Source organism: Macaca fascicularis, chromosome 9 (genome assembly GCF_037993035.2).
Source record: "Macaca fascicularis isolate 582-1 chromosome 9, T2T-MFA8v1.1".
NCBI classification, from domain to species: Eukaryota; Metazoa; Chordata; class Mammalia; order Primates; family Cercopithecidae; genus Macaca; species Macaca fascicularis.
In genome coordinates this window covers 95,700,921-95,719,322 of record NC_088383.1, presented here as the reverse complement: position 1 = coordinate 95,719,322, position 18,402 = coordinate 95,700,921, and the positions used below count along the sequence as shown (strand labels likewise).

Here is an 18,402-nt window from a genome sequence, read left to right as displayed (position 1 = left end):
AATTTTACTTCTTTCCAGTTTCCTCATGTTAAAAAAAGTTAGACAGGAGGTGTGGAGATTATAGCTACCCTGCCTTCCTTAAAGTGTTGCTGTGAAGAACACAGGACACCGTAATGAGCTGATGAGGGTGATGCTGTGGTCCACATTCTCTTCCATAGGGACACATGGTCTGGAGCATCTGAAGCACTATGGTAACTTAGCCTCTTTGCCGGAATGAAAGTGAGCTATGGTAATAGCTCCTTTGAGGAGTGTTGTGGGTGGTTTGTCTGATGCTTCACTCGGACACATCAAGGATTGACCCCCTGCGGATATGGTCCAAATGGACTCAGCTGTCTGCTATGCACTGAGTCACATCTCATTGAAATATTACTCCTTGGCAAGTGTGGCACCTTCGTGGTTTACCAAGTGATGTATCATTTGGCAAGATCTGGCTCAGCTTTCATGCTTACTTTTATTCTTATATTTAAATTCTTTTGCTTTTTTTTAAAGACAGAATCTCGCTCTATCACCCAGGCTGGAGTGTGGTGGGGTGATCTCAGCTCACTGCAAACTCCTCCTCCTGGGTTCAAGAAATTCTCCTGCCTCAGCCTCCGGGGTAGCTGGGATTACAGATGCATGCCACTATGCTTGGCTAATTTTTGTATTTTTAGTAGAGACGGGGTTTTGCCGTGTTGACCACGCTGGTCTTGAACTCCTGACCTCTAGTGATCCACCCGCCTCAGCCTCCCAAAATGCTGGGATTACAGGTGTGAGCCACTGTGCCCAGCCATTTAAATTATTTAAGATGTTGATTCTTCTTTCCACTGATTTTTAGTTCTTCAGGATTGTAGATAGCAAGAGAGGAAGAAATTATCTATAGACCAAATATCTCATGAGGTTGTAGTGGAGGTAATCAAAGCCCCAAGTGCTTCTCAAGACACCCAACACAACTACTTTGTGTAGTTGTGTTACATACAGCTACACGCAGGGAATGAGTAGGGTCTTCCCTCTCTCCATTCTCAAATGTCCATGTAATTCATTTTTCCTTCTTCTATCTCTTTTTCTGTTTTATTCTTTAATTTTTTTGTTATCTTTCCTGCTCTTTTGGTGATATCTATGGCTAAAGAAGTTTCTGAATCCATCTGACACGTATAATGAACTTGCAAGGCAAGATATTAAATGTTGTAAAGGAGTAATGCTGATACAATTTCTAAATAAATTGTTATTTTTGCAAGGATGTATAGGGCTAGCTGATGTTTGATTACTGTTTGTTAAGGTTTAAAATCTATATACCACCCTATTTGGAATCATTCTAAGTCCTAAGTAGAGTAACTTAAGATAGCAAAACCTAAGATACTGGAAAAATTGCACTGTAGTGAAAATATCTATAGAGAAAAGAAAAACTATGTCAGAGAAAAAAAATACCATAGGAACCACTGTCTTAGAGTTTATCAGAGAAAAAGAACAAGCAAATATATAATGAACAAATGATTATTTTATTATAATTTTAATATGTGTTTGTGTATATATGTGTATATCTGTGTATATGCACATACACACACACACACCGGTATTAAATCAGGGCATTAAAACATGCAAGGGGTAGAGAAGGCATGTTTTCCCAATTTTTAAAAAACTACATCAAATCAGAAATAATATACAAGCTCATTAAAGGAATAATGTTACCTTAACTCTTAGGAAAGTTAAGCATATTAATCTGGCCAACAGATCATCAGATCATCATTTTTGTAAAACAATCCTGACATCTAGAAATTTTTTTTGTTTTGTTTGAGGAAAAAGTAATTTCAAATAGTTGGAACAATTTACTTTCATTTAAAAACTCGTTTAAAATTATATAATTTATGATCCAATAGAAACACATCTTGCTTTTTAGCATATTCTCATTAAGTGGATTTTATAAAGGTACATTTTATCTGTTTCGAAAGACATTTTCCCACTGGTTTAAAATGCCCTTTAAATATCAATCAGAAGCACTTTAAATCCCTAGGATTTAGTTTGAACTATAAATTACACAAGGAAATACCAGAAGAGGAAGCATTCACCTATGCACCTGTGCACATCTTGTCAAAATAGCACGAGATTTAACTGCAAGCGTTCTTAAATTTTAGCAAATAATGTTCATTCCATTAAATCTCTCCTTCCTCTTTTTTATCCCGTGCCCTCAAAACTTCACTGTAATCTGCTCCAACAGAGGTTGTGTCCAGTTTGAGTAAATCCCTTAACTGTTACTTGCAATAACTTGCTTTAAACCCTTATTCTTAAAATATTGTACCACTATTAAAACATACTCCCAATTGGCATTAAAAGATTACTTAAGAACAGCTAGAGCAGAGCCAGGTGCCGATAGCTATGACATACGGGAGCTGTGCACAAAAACCAGGCTCCCTGCCTGGACTCATGGTAGAATCACCTGTGCTTAGGCATCATCTTCCCCACCCCGGAAGGATTCTGATTCAGCTGGTTTGGAATGGGGCCCAGGAAATGATAGATTTTAAAGCTTCTCAGGTGATAACAATATGCAGTTGCATCTAGAACAGCTGACTTAAGCTCTAACTTATACATGTTACAGGTCAAACAAAACAATTGAGAGTAATTGAATTTATTCCACCTGCCAAATAAATGGGCCTTATACTCACATAAAAAATCTAATTAAAAAGAAAAAGACTACATGAGAAAGGTAGAAATTAGATAGCAGGAGAAAAGAATAATTCAAAATTTTCTCTAATAATTGTTTTGTCTATGTTTTCATAATTTCGAATGAGTAAATGTTCTCCTAGTTGTTAGTATTTATAAATAAAAACCTTGAACTACCTTAAAAAATCTGACTCTTAGTAGATTCTGGCTCAAATGATTTGTTTCAACTTAGTTTTGATGAGGACTAGACAATAAGATATTTATATGACCACTGCATGCATACAACAAGTATTTGTTGTGTGGTTCTATGTATGGAAAGGAAGCAAAAGCTGTGGGGTAGAAAAAGGACAGAGAGCAAGGAAAGCTCTTATGAGAAAGGAGCCGATGTAGGAACGTTGAGTCAAGTGAATAATGAAGAGCCTGAGCAGTTCTGTGAATTGCTATGAATTCTAACTCTGAAGTCCTAACAGTCTCTTTATCCAGAGCAATTTTCAATATAGGCATCTCATGAAGCCTGGATCTTAACTTGTTTTCTGCTTTCGGTACATACGTATCCTTACCTGTTGCCCCCTCTACACTCCTAGCTCTATTTCCCACCCCATCTTCCATTATTGGACTTAACCAGAGCTCGGCTAAAGTGTAGAGTGAAAGAAACGTCACTGCTTACTACCCTGTAGGCATGGCATATCTGTTCTGCACACCACTGGAAGATCAATCTCCCTAAAATATTCCCTCTAGTATTCTCCTGCCCTAAATCCTTCACTGGACCCATCACTAACTAGAAAGAAACAGTTCAGCCCCTTAACCTGACATTCAGTGCCTGCCATGACCTGGTCCTAACTTGACTTTCCTGATTTTCTTTCAATGCAAGTCTGGAGCTATTCCACGCTCAAGTCCATCAGGTCTCCTAGGCACACCAGTTGCTTTTTATTTTATCTAGGTGCCTTTGTCCTTGTTTCCCATTATTCTTTCTATAATTTCCCTGGCTAAGCCAAATTCATGTCTATTCCATTAGGTCTCAGGTATATGTGATTGTGTGTGTGTATAGATGTATATAGGTACTAGCACACATGTGCAGACATGAATATGTATATATACACAGGGGTGAATAAACTCTGAAAGGTCAGTGTTTGCAGCACAACATCACACAAGAGACCTTTGTATATGCCCCTTTCCTTTTGTAACTGCTCTGCCTCCAATACTCTTATAAATTTTCCAGCCTGTGCTCAACTTGGACAAGCTTATCAGAAACTCAGAAACAGGAATACTCATAAATGTCCTGTCCTTGTCAACACTGAAGATTGAAAGATGAATGATAGGTTTTTTTCACCCCAAAAAGATCTTGAAAAATTTTAACAGCAGATGCAATGTTAGTGGGCCTCATCCAGTCAACCGAAGACCTGAATAAAACATAAAAGCTGAGTAAGAGGGAGCTTGGCCTGCATGACAGAGCAGTGACATTGGCCTTTCCTGATCTTCGGACTTGAAATATTGGCTCTTCTTGCATCTGTAACCTGATGGCTTCTGGACTGGAACTTATATCATTGACTTTTCTGGGTTTCAAACCTTTGGACTTGGGCTGGAACTATGCATGGGCTCCCCTGAATCTCCAGCTTGCTTACTGCAAATCTTGGGACTTCTGCTTCTATAACTGCATGAGCCAATCCCATAGAATAAATCTCTTTATTTGTATTTATATGTGTAGTATTACATATTTATATGCCTATTTACATAAATTTATATTTTTATATGTTTTATGCATTTATAAATTTATTGCCTATATATACATATATTACATTTTTTCCAGAGAATGCTGACTAATACATACACATAACTCGGTCTTTGTGCTGTTATTATTCTAGTACCTGTAAGATCTGACTACTACAGGTGACTGTTGTGGTGTCTTTATTCAGTTATGATACTCAGCTATTCCCAAAATGCCTGACTTCTAGAAGATTCCTAGGAAAGAGAGTTGGCAGAATTTAGAAATTATATAATAGCATGGACTAATGAGAAAAGTAGAATGTCTTTGTATACATGTTTAATTTTTAAGTTGTCTTATGAATCGGTAAAGCAGTAATCATGGCATATAATGTAGATATTCTTCAGCTTAAAAGCGTTTGATTATTCAATAGTCCTGGTACCAATGATTTGCGTGGTATATTATAGAGACCTAATGAGCTGTGTGTGCTCTATTTCATTCATTCTTCTTCTAGTGTTAGGTTTCTCCCTCTCTTTTTAGCCTGAGACTCTGACCTTCTGAACTTAGTTGCTGCATCTGATTTTCTCAGACAATTTGGAGAAGTTTAAGTTGAAAACTCAATTTTCACCAAGTCTGTCAATCACTGACTAATGGAATATATTTGATCTCTGATTGAAGCTTAAAAAAATCCATCTAAAGCTCTGTGTTACAGTGGCACAGAAGCAATCTGACACTTGTAAGGAAAGATAGCCTTATGTTTCTATTTTAAAGCCATATTGTATTTGTTCTGATTTTATACTAATTTACGTGCATCATCATAAGTGGCTTTGAGTACTGATCTTTTCTTTCATAACGATGAAAATGATAAAGTCTTAGAGATTTGCTTTCTGATGGGAGGATCTGTATTTCTCTTTTGCTTCCTCTGATAATTACCCAGGTTCCTTCAAATCATTCTGTACTAATTTAGAAGACCCTGTCTGTGATAGGGAGTGTCTCTGTCTTAGAAAAAAATCTGAAAGAGGGCCAGGTGCAGTGGCTCATGCCTGTAATCCCAGCACTTTGGGAGGCTCAGGCAGGAGGATCATGAGGTCAGGAGTTCGAGACCATTCTGGCTAACACAGTGAAACTCTGTCTCTACTAAAAATACAAAAAATTAGCCAGGCGTGATGGCACACGCTTGTAGTCCCAACTACTCAGGAGGCTGAGGCAGGAGAATTGCTTGAACTGGGGAAGCGGAGGTTGCAGTGAGCCGAGATTGCACCACTGCACTCCAGCCTGGGAGATGGACTGAGATTCTTAAAAAAGAAAAAAAAAACACTACAAGAAAATTATGGAGAGACTGTTTCAAATTTCCACTGCAAGCCAGTGATGGGGATAGAGTTAATTTCTAAGCTCATTCTACTCTAAAAAGCACTCTACATTTTTACCTCATGGCCTCTTTCTCATCTATTTTCCTCTAGTAAAGCATTTTGTAATCAACACAGAAATATGATGAGAGTTATAGCTAAATGGCTAAAGTTTATGCACACTTGCTTGGTATTACTCTAAGCACTTTATAATTTCTGATCTAATTATTAAAACAACCCTGACTTTACAGAAGAGGAAATAGTCACAGAGTTCAGTAATTTGCCTAGAGTTAAACGGTAGCAAGTGGTGGAGCCAGAATTTGTATCCAAGCATTCCAGGTCCAGAGCCTTCTGCTTTAACATGTAATTTGTCTCTCACTCTGCTATGCCAACACCACAGGTCAGAGCTTTGGATCCTTGGGCTTTAGGAAATGCTTTGCAATTCTGATTTACTAAATTATTATAGAAAGGATTTAACTTTACAGCTGCTTTTAAATGTCAGAGAAAACTAAGAGTTTCCAGGCATTATAGGTTTTTCTCTTAAAATATCTTAAGGGTTCATATAATGGCATTTCCTGCATGATGTCAATTCAAGTCAATGCACCTGTTTAATATCTGTGAAATAATGAGAAAACTTGACATGGATGAATTAGTATCTTGCAAGTGTGATACTCAAATGACTTTACTGACAAAATTCTCTAATAAGTTAATTATTTCTTAAAGATCGGACAAATAGCTGCTACTCATGTCCCTTATATCACCCCTAAGTTACTGGTGACACTTCCTCCCTGGACCATCTGCTCTTGACATCTTCTCTTCCCCATCATCAAAACTTGCTTCCCACAAGGCTTTGCCAGGCTAGTTAATCTGTTAAGCGATTTTAGTCTCTATCGCTCACACCCCACATCCCAACTAATTTGTATTTTAACAAAACTTGTGGAAACAAACTCTTATTCTAAATGAATAACTCTATTCAGGTTGGTGGAGCTGCTATTTGGGGGCATCTGAGTCTCAATTTAAAGTTCTAAATTAGGTCAGTTTAAATATGGGACTCCCTTAGCAGATACAGACCTGGCAGCCCAATTATTTTTTCCATGGGGAAAATGGTATGTCCTCCAGGTAGGAGGTGCTATGTCCTCTTCAGACACTAATAGAATTTGAGGGTAAGGCAACCAAGTCATTTACGACAATTACTTTGTATTTTCAGTAATGTCTCCATGGTTTATCCTGTCACTATGGTCATGGTGCCTGTATTAGCCTGTTCTCACATCACTATAAAGAATACCTGAGACTGGGTAATTTATCAAGAAAAGAGGTTTAATTGGCTCACAATTCTGCATGGCTGGGGAGGCCTCAGGAAACTCACAATTATGGCGGAAGGCAAAGGGGTAGCAAGCTTGGGCCTTCTTACATGACAGCAGGAGAAAGAAGTAGCGTGTGCAGGAGGGAAGTCAAACACTTACAAAACCACCAGATCTCAGGAGAATTCACTCATTATCATGAAAACAGCTGGGGAAACCACCCCATAATCCTATCACTTCCCACCAGGTTCTTTCCTACAGGTCTAAGGATTACAGTTCAAGATGAGATTTGGGTGGGGACGAAAAGCTAAACCATATCCATGCCTATGTCTGCATGTATTTCCTCTGTGATGTGGGCCTGTCAGTCTCTCCAAGTCACAGAATGGGTCTCCTTTAACTGAGTCTCTGGCTACGTCAGTCCATGAGTCTGGGCACAGAAAAGAAGGTGAGACTTGGAGTGAATGGAGTATTCCTCTGTAACCACAGGGGTTCTAGTAATTCATCTCTCAGAATTTTCATAGAGAATCGGCTTGAATTAGACATGCTATACAGTGGGAAGTGGTACAATGGAAAAGCCCCCCTGAGGGTTTGGGTTCTGCCCTTGGGTTTTCATTCTAACAAAAACCTAACTTGGGGAAGCCAACTTGCTTTTCTCTGTCAAATAAAAGATCTCAAAAGTTTTCTTCTAATTCTAAGCCTTGATGCTTCCCAGTGTTCCATTTGTCCTTTGTTCACAGGGTGGCCTGTGCCAGACTGCCTGGACCCCCTCCTGCACCACTTACTAGTGGTGTGACCTGGGGCAAGTTTCTCTGTGTCCCTAAGCCGTAGTTGCTTTATGGGAAAAATGGCGTAGCAATAGTACCCATTCCATAGAGAGATGGAGGATTAAATGAGTTAACCTATGTGCCTGGCATGTGGCAGGATGTAACAGGATGTAAGGGCTTTTATTAACATCATCGTTATCATCATCATAGAGTGCCAATTATAATTAGTTGGTAATAAGTACATGAATGGCAAGGAGTTGTTAGGGATCTTCAGAAAAGAAGGTTAGAAAGAGGATTCCTGAGATGAACATCTATATGTATCAACACAATTTTCCCCCTATGGAACCAGATTTTGATTTCTGACTTCCATTGCAAAAAGTCAGAGGCATTAGGGTTTAATTACACCTAATAATTTAAAGTACTATTTAGTTCATGCTGAAGGCCCCAGCTGGAAAGATAAGCACTAAGCAGAATCCCAATAGAAGAGGTGGATAGAAGAATACTAAAATCAATAGAAATAAAAAATTTCATTTGTACACAATGCTTTGCCAGTCCCCTGCCAGGCAGGTAGGAGATTTTATAAATCTCTGTTCCTTTATATCTTTCACTGTGTTAGTTACAGCATCTGGACTGAGTTATAATTACATCTTTTTAGGGCTATTTTCTTCTAGGTCCTATATGGGAGTGGTTCCTCTCTCACCTTCCACATGAACCCATATGTCCGCTCTTCACTGTTTTCATTTACCTCTTTTTCTTTCTTTCTTTCTTTTCTTTTTTTTTTTTTTGTTTGAGATTGAGTCTCACTCTGTTGCCCAGGCTGGAGTGCAATGGCATGATCTAGGTTCACTGCAACCTCTGCCTACCGGGTTCAAGCGATTCTCCTGCCTTAGCCTCCCAGGTAGCTGGGATTATAGGCACCCACCACCAGGCCTGGCTAATTTTTGTATTTTTCTAGAGACAGGGTTTCACCGTATTAGCCGGGCTGGTCTTGAACTCCTGACCTCAGGTGATCTGCCGACCTCGGCCTCCCAAAGTGCTGGAATTACAGGCATGAGCCACTGCGCCTGTCCTCATCTAACCTCTTAATTGATAGGCACATTAATATCCAGTGAAGATGTTAAAGGCCCACTACCTAATCATCATTGTGCTACATAAACAGAGTCGGGCTTATATACGTTAGGTGGGAGCATCTTTCAGTTAATCAGATTTGTACAATTGGAATGGTGAACATTGACACAGTTACCTTGAAGAAACTAGGCATACTGAATTGACATCAACTATGAAGAAATTTGTCGTTAAAAATCTATATAAGTACTATATGAAAAGCTTTATAAACTAGAATATCCTATAGAAATAAGGTATTGTTGTAGTTAGTTCTATTACTTCAACCTAGTGATTTTTAAATCAATTGGGCATCCTAAAGCAATGATTATTTTTTAATTGCTGGAGGAAGGGAAGGCATCACTACATCATTGCAAGTGAGATTTTATAGAATTACAAACCGATCTGCTCACTTAGACATTCTGTCTGCCTAAATTGTCATGAGCTAATTCTCTTCAGTCATATTATGTCTGGAGCAGAGCATTGCACCTAACTGTGCAAATCAGAGGGATTTATCTTACATCCTTATTAATATTTCCCTCTTAATATTACCAGGGACCAATTCTTATTGAATAAACAAACTTGGAAAATGTTCTTCATGTGATTAATACATATATGCATAAAACTCCACATATAAATCTATATAGGAAAAATATCTTAGCTTACATATGTTTAAAAGAAATCAAATTAGAGCTCTCAAGATACCAGCATGTTTTAGTCAAGACAATAATTTTTTTACAAAAGGACATGTTTTAATTTTGGATTGCATCAATAAAAAATATTCAATACAAAATTTTAGTTTATTAAATTAAAAATTCTAAGTGGTTATTAAAACTGATAACCTAGGCTGCGCGTGGTGGCTCACATCTGTAATCCCAGCACTTTGGGAGGCCGAGGCAAGTAGATCACGAGGTCAGGAGTTCGAGACCAGTCTGGCCAACATAATGAAACCTCGTCTCTACTAAAAATACAAAAATTAGTTGGGCATGGTGGTGTGCACCTGTAATCCCAGCTACTCGGGAGGCTGAGACAGGAGAATCACTTGAACCCAGGAGGCGGAGGTTCTGATGAGCTGAGATTGCACCACTGCACTCCAGCCTAGGCAACAGAATGATATTCCATCTCAAACAAACAACAACAACAAAAAACGGATAAACTAGGTTTTATTTCATCAGAGTAGATTTGATGAAATAAAACAATGAAGTAGCTTTCCTGGTTGAATCAGCAGCAAACATTTGTTAATAACTCTCTGGATTTTACAGGATCAGGCCAAGGAGCAGATGGGATACAGATTTCTAATATGGAATGTCACCGCAAGGGTGCTGCTCCTTTTCCAGATGCTTTTCCTGGGGGCAGTTGGATTGTGAGAGCTGCACTTTGCAGGAGCCTGGTTACTGTTTCTGTGAATAAGATAAAATAGTGTTTATCCTCTGTCGATCAATACTGTCTTGTTTGAACTTATTGAGTCATTTTAGAGACACATAAGGCAATGAAAACCATTGTGCAATAGTACCCACAGTACTACTCAGCTTTCTAAGGGATGACAATATTTTAAAAGACAGTTACTGAAACAGATTTTTAACAGCAACTGCCTCCATGATGAAATAAGCATGCCCCGTGTCAGGGTGTCCCACGGGTTTGGGTGAAAAGGTGTTGGGGTTTTATAACTAAGAGTTTTCTTCAGCAATAATCTCTAAAATAAAAATATACTCTGTGTGTGTGCTTTAATACTGAAAAAAATTACCGACTGACTTTCTCTGAATAAATGGAATACTGCTACTATTTGTGATTCATCAAAAATTTTTTATGTACAGTTTATGATTTCAACTTTATTAGTATTGTTTTGACAAACAAGACCTAATAGGTATACTTGGGCAATTTTAGAAAATTTTTCTGGAGGTTATTACAAATAGGAAAGTGAAAAGGGAAGTGGGATTTTTGCTGAATTCTTAAGCACCCGGGACCACATTTCTCTCCTTTGCTTTATCGTCTAATTTAACCTTCACAAAATACTGTGGGTCAGATCTTACCCCCATTTCACATTTGAGGAATCTGAGATTCAGAGGAGTCAAACAATATGCCCAAGGTCACAAACCTAGGGAGTTTTGCAATAGGCGTTTCCACTTAGCTGTGTCGAGGCAAAAAGCCTAGTGTTCTTTCTGTAATTAATTTTAAAAGTTTCTCAGATAGGCGTAGTCCTATTTGGTGGAAGAAGACTAGACTCTAAAGTCCTTTAGATGTTTCAATTGTGATGATTTCAATTGATTCTCATTGTTATGAATGCTGGACATGGGCTATAAAAGCAATTTGTTCTTTCTTCTCCTGTATTCTGAGAAATACTAATTTTGAGAGATATTGATAGATATTCCTGAAAGAAGATGTTCTGTTGTAAATTAAGCCCAGGAAGCAAAACATTGCCTACTCTCTTAGATAATTGTGATAAATGACAATATTTGCATGTGTCATGAGTCCCCAGTGCTTGAGGGTGTGATATAATGGTTACATGCTTGGGCTCTGGATGAGACCGCCAGACAAAGGAGCCTGGCTCTGCCACTTGCTAACTGAGTAGCTGAACCTGTTAGGTAACTTGTCTGTGCCTCCATTTTCCCATTTATAAACTGTTATAATAGTATCTACACCATAGAGTTGTTCTAAGAATAACATGAGATAATGCATGGAGAGAACTTAGAAGTAGACCCACTTGGACACAGGAAGGGGAACGTCACACACCAGATCCTACTGTGGGGAGGTGGGAGCGGGGAGGGATAGCATTAGGAGATATACCTAATGTAAATGACAAGTTAATGGGTGCAGCACACCAACATGGCACATGTATACATATGTAACAAACCTGCACGTTGTGCACATGTACCCTAGAACTTAAAGTATAATAACAAAACAACAACAACAAAAACAAAAAGAAAAAACAAAAACAAAAACAAAAAACAAACAAAAACAAAACAAAAAAAAGAAGTAGACCTGATAATATAGTACTTCATAGATACTTGCTATCATTATTACTCAAAACACTCATGTGGTAACAAGACCTGCTATAACTTTTCTAACACCATTTCCTCAACTTACTTGACAATGGAGTCACTTTTCTTTTGAGCCACATTCATTAACATCCACTGAATATAGTGTCAGAAATGTTGATATTTGAAATGACATAAAACCAACTTGGTATTAGTGCAGTAGAAAATAAGAACTAAGTATTTATAGCGTTTTAATATCCATTATGTCATTTTATAATGTTTGCCCACAACAATATTTCTTTTCCTTGCCAGCTGTCTTCTTTTTTCCCTTAAAATCGATAAATAGTAAAACGGAACAGTAAAATGTTAAGAGTTGTCTAAAATGGGCAGAGTCAATGTTATTCCAGAAAGTATGAACCTTATAAGTCATTTGTCTCTTTCTCTGTATTTAGCAGGGCAAAACCTTACTGCTTTGACAAATCAGTGATATCACTGTCATTTCCAGACCTATACTCCCATTGCATGCTCCATAGCACACATTATAAAGAAAGTTTCAGAGCAGACCAACACATTTTTTGATGATCCTAAATTATAACTAGAGCTGCATTTACCAAAATATGCTCTACAAAACACTAATCCTGCACAATGTGCAAATAATGCTATGTTCGTCGTCGTCTTGGAGAATTACAATACATATCTGAAAATTCCTATAGTAAATAAACTCGTTTAGTTTGGAATCCAGTCTTCTTGGAACTTACATAGGTAATCATGACAAAAAGTCAGAGAGTTTAGGGGGCTTCTGGTAGAAACGGGATATTTTTGGTAAATGTCCAGATTGATTTCTTTCTTTAAATACCATTATATTCTGATTGTGAATAATGTTTTTGGAGTATAGAAAAAAATGTGAAAATACATCCACCTCAGCACAGTTGCCCAAATTGTGGAAACAATATAATAATTAGCCATTCCAAGATTGAGATATAACACACTGAAAACCAGTCATTTTCCATAATATTTTTTGGGACGGAATCAGAAGTGAATATTTTAAACATTCCTTTGGTTAGCAAGATAATGGCAGGGGAAATCACAAGAGTTTACCAAGACTTTCTTTTTTATGGTGGTAGTAGCTCAGGAGATAATCGAATACACGAAATCTAAAGTATGATAGGAATTACGACCCACACACAGAACTGAAAATCTGCCGGTGATATTAAAACTGTTTCTTTTGTTAATTACATTTCTGTTTCTCAGGGTCCTAGGATCTGGACAGGCACTCAACCACAACTCTCCCTGCTGTCTGATTAGAGCTAAATAAACTTCTCACAACATTGGCTCCACTCTTGAACCCTCCGTGGTAAGTCTACAGAAATTTATTAAATCCTGGCAGCTGTCTCATTTTGAGATTATATAATAATTCCAATCTATTCTTTTGTTTTCTGCTTGTTTCATTTGTCTAAAAACAAGCTAGATAATTCCTAGAATTAGGCTCGATAATAGAAGAAGGTGAAAGCTGTTTTTACTGCATTCCCACTGATACCACAATGCACAGTTCCACAGAGTTGAAATAGAAAAAAGCGAAACACATGGATCATACCTGAGTAATTTCAGAGATCCCCACCCGGAAAAGGTTTCCTTGATTATGGCGAATTCAACGTGTTACTCGGGTTATGCTCTAATCGTCATATCAAACTCCAAAGGTTCAGTGGCTTTAGGTTTGGTTTACAATTCCTGGGAGTTAAACTTTAACTCACCCTGTCTCTTGCATCCATGCAGCCCTTTGACCAGATAATTGGGTCACTACAGCCCAGATATAATCTACTAAAACTATCTTTGCTATTTGTTTACAAAATTAAAATAAATGTTGTAAACATATTGGGGTAAATATTATTTTGAAGATATTTTATTGACTTATACGATATATTTAAAAAGTAAAACTTACTGCAATTTGGTATCTAAGCTTTTCTTTATGTTAGTTCCTTTGTTTTTTACTATGCCAAAGTGATATTATGGCTAAGGTAATTTAGGAGAATATTTCTTTGTTTTACACTTTTTATATCACTGTATTACATGGAGTAAAGTATAGAGTTTTAGGTCAAGTACATTGATAAATGCTGGCTTATGAACAGAAAACACACGAAGCATTTATATAACAAAGTAGATAGATTTAGGCCAGATCAGGTTGGGGAAAGCATACTTCTTTGTATACAAGCTGCTCATTTAGATTTTAAGAGGGGGCCACTCTGTGAGAAGCACAATAATCAGCTACAAACTGGGGTTGTATGATAGCTGATGCTATTGTTCATTGCCTGAAATCTCAGTGCTAACTGAATTTCTTGAAAAATAGAGAAATGGTATTTTCAGAAATACAAATTCTATACTCTAAGTTCTCTGGTAAGAGCTGTAGTCTATACAAGAAATCCCTAAGGGTAATAAAGCCCACTATTAAAAAAGGAAGAAGAACCAAAACCTTCCTAATTTTGAGTAAGTTTTGGTTTCAGAGTTTGGAAACCACACATTCCAAAACTAGAATTAAAGGATACCCCTACTTGCCTTTAGTTCTAGTAAGAGGAGCTTAATTTTCTAGGAACCAACTATTAGGGGAGCATTTTTGTCTATAGAAAAGCACAGAACAAACAATCCTTCTATAATATAGATGCAAAGGAAGATCCATCAATTAAGCATATCTATGAATACGTAAGAGAAGAGATGAAAGATACTGTTGAAATGTTAGTTCTGCTTATAGTTTTTAGTTCTCAAACATGAAATTATTTCAGTTCTCAAACATGAAATGATTTACCATTTTCCCATAGCTATGGATGACAGGGTTTAACAAAAACATCCCAGGCACAATTGTTTAACCCCAGAATTGCTCCCCTGATGTTAGACCTAGAGAAAGCATTTATGCCCACCCAGCTAGATAGCTGAATGAGGGACACATCCCTCTACTTCCTTCTTGGGAAGGGATTCCCTCACAAAGTAGACCTGTTGGTTTCCTAGTGAAAGCTCAGTCTGGGGTTGCATGGTTCCCAGTTGAGTGGGGAATTCTTACTTTGAGTTTGCCTAGTGCAACAAAGAACTGTTGATATTGTAAGATGGACAGTTTTGGGAGGGTTTCCTTTACTGTTTTTTGTGATAGGTGCTTAGATGGTGATAAGTGGAGATAAAGAAAGGAAAGCTAGGATTTCTAGGTATCTAAGGAGAACATCAAAACCCAAAAGGTAAAAAGAATGATATTAACTAGTGTCTCAGTTCATTCAGGTTACTATAGTAAAATATCATACAAGGCTGGGTGTGGTGGCTCACACCTGTAATCCCAGCACTTTGGGAGGCCAAGGCGGGTGGATCATGAGGTAAGGAGATCGAGACCATCCTGGCCAAAATGGCAAAACCCTGTCTCTACTAAAATACAAACAAATTAGCTGGGCGTGGTGGTGCACACCTGTAGTCCCAGCTACTCGGGAGGCGGAGGCAGGGGAATCACTTGAACCCGGGAGGTGAAGATCGCAGTGAGCAGAGATCGCACCACTGCACTCCAGCCTGGGCGACAGAGCGAGACTCCATCTAAAAACAAAACAAAGAAAACAGAAACAAAACCATACAATGGGTAGCTTCAACAACAAACACTTGTTTCTCATAGTTCTGGAGGCTGGAAATCCAAAATCAGACCACCAGCAGGCCCCTCTTTTTGGTTATGTCCTTACCTGGCCTTTGTTGGTGCATGCGTGCAGAAATAGAGATCTCATGTCTTCTCCTTTTTAAAAATAAGGGCATTAATCTTACCATGAGGGACCTAGCCTCATGACCTACTCCAACCATAATTACTTCCAAAAGGACCTATTTCCAAATACCATCACATTGGGAGTTAGGGTTTCAATATATTAACTTTAGGAGGAACACAAACATTCAGTATTGTAACCAGTTATTTAAAATATGTCAGTTTCTTATTTGATGGATCCTGGCATTCAACAGGGCAGGACTATAATTGCATTAACCCAAAATCTGATGATTTTGGTAGGACAATTCATATATTACTCCTAAGAGCCAATCGTAGTAATGAATTCGGTAGTAATGGATTATTAGGTTATTGCTTTCTGTTTTTATTGCTTTTGTTTTTTAAACCATTTTGTTACAAGGATAGGAATACATTGATCAGGAATAAAAACAAAAACAATGGATCAGCCTTTCTTCTTCTGAGGGCTACTTAGAGAGAAAGTCTGTGGCCCTGGGACAGAGAAACCAATCGATCAGAATGAGATCAAATTTATGACCTTGATCTCATCAGTCTAATCAAGAGAGCTAACTGTACCCAGGATGGCAAGGCTTGCCTTTACGTTGTAAAAATAAACCCAGTTTAGATAGTGGCTGGTAAATATGAATTTTCTATTACTTTATTCTACAAACAATTACTGAGACACTTCTCTCTGCTAAGTGTTGCATTAGAAAGGTGATTACTTAAAATGAGATTTGAGTCTATTAGTAGGCTATAAAATCAATAAAGTGGGTTGTATCTAACATATTAAAATAGAACAGAAAATAGCAAGTGAATTGCATCTGGAAAGGGTAATATTATTTAGAAAACTTTTTTTTCTAATTATGTATCTATCTGTGTGTATTTGTTATGAAGTAAACTTTATTTTTTATTGTGGATCACAATTTTAAGTATTTGGAAAATACTGTGCTAGTCTTAAGGGATTCAGTGGTTAACAGACCAGATACAAGGTACACACACTAAGCAAATACCCCAATGATTAACTAATTATAGTTGTAATAAGTGTTATGAAGGAGAAGTACAGAATACTAAACAGAACACAAAACATAGGGACCTAACCTCATGTAGGGCTGGGTGGGTTGGGAGGTACTTGAGGGAAGCCTTCCAGAACACAGGACATTTAAGCTGAGACCTGAAGGATGTGTGGATGGGAAGTGGGCATTCTAGTGAGTGGAAATAGCTCACACAGATGCCCTGAGTTCGCATGAGTTTGGCATATTCAAACAACTGATAGAAGGTCGGTTGTGAAAGGCAAGAGGGAAAATGATGCGGATAGTGACTGGAGTAGGTAGCTAAGTCAGACGATTCATAAAAGGCCATCATGAGATTCCCAGCATTATCCTGGGCCAATGGGAAGTCACTGAGGCATCTGAAGAAGGGGAGCCACATGGATGAACTATTTGTATAGATTCTGGCTGTAGAGTGGAGAATAAATTGCCATGGGATAACATTGCCTGCCTCTCTCCTTTTTTTTTTTCTTGGTTATTTTAGAATAATTTTACTCATGTACATATTCAAGTAAATTGGTGATTTGAACTTGAAGGAGGCAAAGCATCTAAAAGAGACCAGTAAGAGGGGAGGTGGTAGGTGATGGTAGTTAAGATTAGGGTGGTGGCTCTGGGAAGAGAGGAAAGTAGACATGGTCCATGAAATGTGTAGGAGGTAAATCATCAGGAGCATGTGGGAACTGAGGGGGACATGACATCTAAAGGACAAGTCTCAAATTACTGGATGTGGCCATTGGCTGGATGGTGATACTATTTGCTGAAATGGAAATGCTCGAAAAGGAAGATACTTACAAAAATAGGCTATACCAGGTCCTTAGTAAGTACTCATTCGGTGGTTGCAATGATCAATCATTCATACATGAAATATTTGGCTTATGGATGTCAACAAATCTTGCTTTCAGTATCAGACTACATTTAGGTAAAACTAATTTTTGCTGGCGAAGGTAAAATGTAAAGCTCTTAAAAAAACTATAATATAACTAAAAGTCAAAGATTACCAAGAATAAGAAGCTTCCTTCCCTGCCACCATCCTCCCTGCCCTGGCTCAATAAAAATATCTCTTCTGGGTGGATCACGAGGTCAGGAGTTCGAAACCAGCCTGGCCAAGATAGTGAATGCTGTCTCTACTAAAAATACAAAAATTAGCCAGGCATGGTGGCTGGTGCCTGTAATCCCAGCTACTTGAGAGGCTGAGGCAGGAGAATCACTTGAATCTGGGAGGTGGAGGTTGCAGTGAGCCGAGATCACGCCACTATACCCTAGCCTGGACAACAGAACAAGACTCCATCTCAAAAAAAAACAAAAAACAAAAAAACCCACAAAACTTCATTGATTTCAATCTCCTCGGAATTCAACATTCCATTTTTGAGTGTTTAGTGGGTGGCTGGGGGTATTGAATTCACTGGAAGGGAGCATTTCAAAGAATTGAGGGGGCCACATTAGACACACTGAGTAGTGCAAAGCCTCATTCCTCTTTCCTTGCCTATTGACTAGAAAGTACTCTGATCTAGGAGTCAGGACCTTAGCATTTCAATCCCAAGACACTATGACTTATGAACTACTTAATCTTGAGCAAGTTTCTGCCCCTTTTCTGAGTCCGAGTCCTTGCCTTTCATGGGGAAAATAACTACATCCCTTATCTACCTCACTGATTGTTGAGAGGGCCAAGGGAATTGATATATGTAAAAATGACTTGAAAATAATAGAGTACCATGTATTTACAGAGTGTGATGATTACAGAGTAGATTAGATCTGTAGCCTTTGAGGTGATGTCAGTGCAACTTCTTGTTTTGATCTGTGAAA

General features: G+C 38.1%; 1 protein-coding gene across 3 annotated transcripts in view; it reads right to left on the bottom strand.

Moving 5' to 3' along the window:
- The window catches only part of A1CF (APOBEC1 complementation factor), an 81,752-nt gene extending 68,288 nt beyond the window's left edge, over nt 1-13,464 (bottom strand). For all 3 annotated transcript variants that reach the window (XM_005565851.5, XM_005565852.5, XM_074000794.1), the window contains exon 1: nt 13,418-13,464. The gene's annotated coding sequence lies outside the window, so the exon portion shown is untranslated. The remainder of the gene's footprint in view (nt 1-13,417) is intronic.
- Between the last annotated feature and the right edge of the window lie 4,938 nt (nt 13,465-18,402).